This window comes from Nansenia antarctica, assembly GCF_963989245.1.
Source record: "Nansenia antarctica genome assembly, chromosome: 6".
Taxonomy (NCBI): domain Eukaryota; kingdom Metazoa; phylum Chordata; class Actinopteri; order Argentiniformes; family Microstomatidae; genus Nansenia; species Nansenia antarctica.
In genome coordinates this window covers 69,649,151-69,652,440 of record NC_137676.1, presented here as the reverse complement: position 1 = coordinate 69,652,440, position 3,290 = coordinate 69,649,151, and the positions used below count along the sequence as shown (strand labels likewise).

At 43.4% G+C, this 3,290-nt stretch overlaps 1 pseudogene across 1 annotated transcript in view; it reads left to right on the top strand.

The window, feature by feature from the left end:
- LOC308160891 (mitochondrial adenyl nucleotide antiporter SLC25A24-like) overlaps positions 1-3,005 on the top strand; it is a 9,119-nt pseudogene extending 6,114 nt beyond the window's left edge. Inside the window, exons 8-13 of the transcript in view lie at positions 884-1,049; positions 1,329-1,474; positions 1,584-1,690; positions 1,835-2,002; positions 2,312-2,462; positions 2,824-3,005. The product of the transcript in view is annotated as a mitochondrial adenyl nucleotide antiporter SLC25A24-like (transcript). The remainder of the gene's footprint in view (positions 1-883; positions 1,050-1,328; positions 1,475-1,583; positions 1,691-1,834; positions 2,003-2,311; positions 2,463-2,823) is intronic.
- Positions 3,006-3,290: the final 285 nt, after the last annotated feature.

Genomic DNA, 3,290 nt, shown 5'->3' with positions numbered 1-3,290 from the left:
ACATTGATAGAAGTGTTTGTGTTTAATCATAACTGGTGCAAAACATGAAGGTTTTTAGCTTAGATTTAAATATTTGTAACACTAGACTTTTTAACTCAGAAATTCAGACTTTTTATCTCAGAAATTCTGACTTTTTTCTCAGAAATTCTGACTTTAATCTCAGAATATAACCCCCCCCCCCTTTCGGAAAATAAATCAATAACTCGTGTTGGTGGCCCTAATACTCTTCCGTACTATAGCATAAAAATAAGTTTTTTAAAGTAATTTGAGAATAGGTACTTTCTCGGAACCTTTACCTTAGTAGGCTCATTTTACATGTGTCACCATTTGACATCACCACATTAGAAGGTGGAAACGAAACTCTTGTAGCCCACTCTTGCGCACGTCAAGCGGCATGGATGGAGCCACGTTTAGAATCTATGGAGGTGCGACCTGTATTTTCTACAGATAAATTCAATATGGTTTGATTGCGGCAAGTGCATAGGATATGACCTTCTCGATAATTTGGGGCTCGAAAACATCTTCCATGTTCTTGTTGTAGTCTACTGCCTGTGCTACGTTGTCCTGTGTTCTGTCATGACGCATATCATTTAAATAAATAAATAAAAGGAAAACGTTAATGAACGTTTTAGAGCATTTCATACATTTTGTTACAGTGAGTATTGCCTATATTTTGTGTTGTCACAGACACATTTAAAAAGCATTTCGCATTGTTAGTGCCAAACATATTCATTGGACCCTACCGTCAGAATATTGTGACCCGCGTGTGTGACTGTGTGCACGCGTTATACTACGATATAGACCGTTTGTACGTGTGTGTGTGTGTGTGTGTGTGTGTGTGTGATCATGTTCTAATCTAAACAGTCTACATGTTTTGTAATAGGTGCTGGATATCGGGAGACGGGGACAGTCTCACCATCCCTGATGAGTTCACTGAGGAGGAGAAGACCACAGGAGTGTGGTGGAAGCAGCTGGCAGCTGGCGCCATGGCAGGGGCCGTCTCTCGCACTGGCACCGCCCCCCTAGACAGGATGAAGGTGTTCATGCAGGTATGTACAGCTACGTACACTCTGCAGCATATGTTAAATAAATGCATTTTGCATGTTCCTCATTGGTTACTACTAACTCATTTCATTACTGGTTTTCTGGACCCAGATTAAGCCTAATCCTGGACTAGACACAGGATAGCACATTCAATGGAGATCGAACCTGGTAATTTAGTCCTGGATAAAGTTGAATCTCGGTCCAGAAAACCGGCCATTAATGTGAAGTGCATCTGAAGTGTGTAGCCTATTTTCCTTTCTCACCTGTGATTTTTGTATTTACAGGTGCAAGCCTCGCCGACCAATAAGATGACTCTAGTAGGGGGCTTCAAGCAGTGGAGGGTGGCATTGCCTCTATGTGGAGGGGGAACGGGGTCAACGTCCTGAACATCGCCCCTGAGACCGCCATTAAGTTCATGGCCTATGAGCAGGTGAACTAACACAGCGGATTGACACATAATTGACCTGGTGCTGTCTATATTTTAAATTGTATTAGTATCCATCATATAAATATGCACTTGTTATCTTGTACTCTGACAGTACAAGAAGTTGCTCTCCAGTGACGGAGGGAAGGTCAAGACCCACGAGAGGTTTATCGCGGGGTCACTGGCCGGGCATCCGCCCAGACAGCCATCTACCCTATGGAGGTGAGGGAAGGGGGAGAGGGAGGGAAGTGAAAGAAAGGAGTGGGGGGGGGGGGGGGGTACTATGGAAAGGACAAAGGTGGAGAAAAAAGTGGGGTGCTCTGACAATTCCCTGAAGATACTCTCTCTTCTTCTTCGTCCTATAAGGTGATGAAGACCAGACTAACACTAAGGAAGACCGGACAGTATACTGGAATGTTTGACTGTGCCAAGAAGATCCTGAAGAAGGAGGGAGTGAAGGCCTTCTACAAGGGCTACATCCCCAACATCCTGGGCATCATTCCCTATGCTGGGATAGATCTGGCTGTGTACGAGGTGTGTGCCCAACCACTTCACTCTGAATGATTGAATGAATGAATTATTTTATTTGACACATTTAAAATACACAGTTGCCTTTTGTCAGCCACTTGAGTACAACAATACACACATTGTAAATGATCAAGTACCGTATATACAAACAACACAATGAAGTCTACTAAATTATTTCCATTATCAGTATTACCTCCTGTATAAGTGTGTGGATAAATGACTCAGTGGCATTGTTCTCAAAACAGTTTGATGGTGTTCACCTGTAGACGACTGGGAAATGAATGTGGTTGTGACCTCTTTGTCGTTAACACTCAGAGCCTGAAGAACGCCTGGCTGGCCCGGTATGCCAAAGACACAGCCAACCCTGGTATTCTGGTTCTGTTGGGGTGTGGTACCATCTCCAGCGCCTGCGGCCAGCTGGCCAGTTACCCTCTGGCTCTGATCCGAACCAGGATGCAGGCACAAGGTAAAACATCCCAGAGATTACTCAAACACTTCAATCACTCTACTGCCTGTCACTCTATTGAGACACTCAAAACCCGTACCTGCTTCATTAAGCATGTACAGTATATGTGACCCATGATCGCCCCAGTGATACTGCCACCTTGTGTACAACATACGTGAAACATCCTAAAACCACACTAAATACACACAATACGTTCAATAAGTATAAACATTGCTTCTACAACTGGTATACAAAAACAAGCGATATAACTGTAGGAACACTGCAATCCTATGGTGATGGTTTTAATAAGTCAATAACATGCCATAATATACCGTGTTACAGAAAAAGTTCTGATTTCATGTGATTCTCCGTTTTATATTAGCGTCCATCGAAGGTTCAGAACAGATGAATATGAACCGGTTGGTGAGGAATATTCTGGAGCAGGAGGGGTTCTTTGGACTGTACCGTGGAATCCTACCCAACTTCATGAAGGTCATCCCTGCAGTCAGCATCAGCTATGTTGTGTACGAGTACATGAGGTCTGGGCTGGGCATCTCTAAATGAGCAGCAGAGGTGTATCAGTGTGTGTCTACCTCTGTGTATGTGCGAGTGGGCTCTACATGTACATGGTGAGGAGGAGTGTCAGATTATTTCCAAATATATCCGTCCTAATTTCAGTGACATTTTGAGGGTATGTGGAAGAAACACGTTTACCTGGGAACCTACCAAATCCTGGACTCCATTTTCTTCATGTTTACCAAGTTACCTGTTAGGTGTGAAAGACATCATTAGTTAAAAGGTGAGCTTCAGATTCAGATAGAAATCTGCACAGACGTGAGATAATGCAAT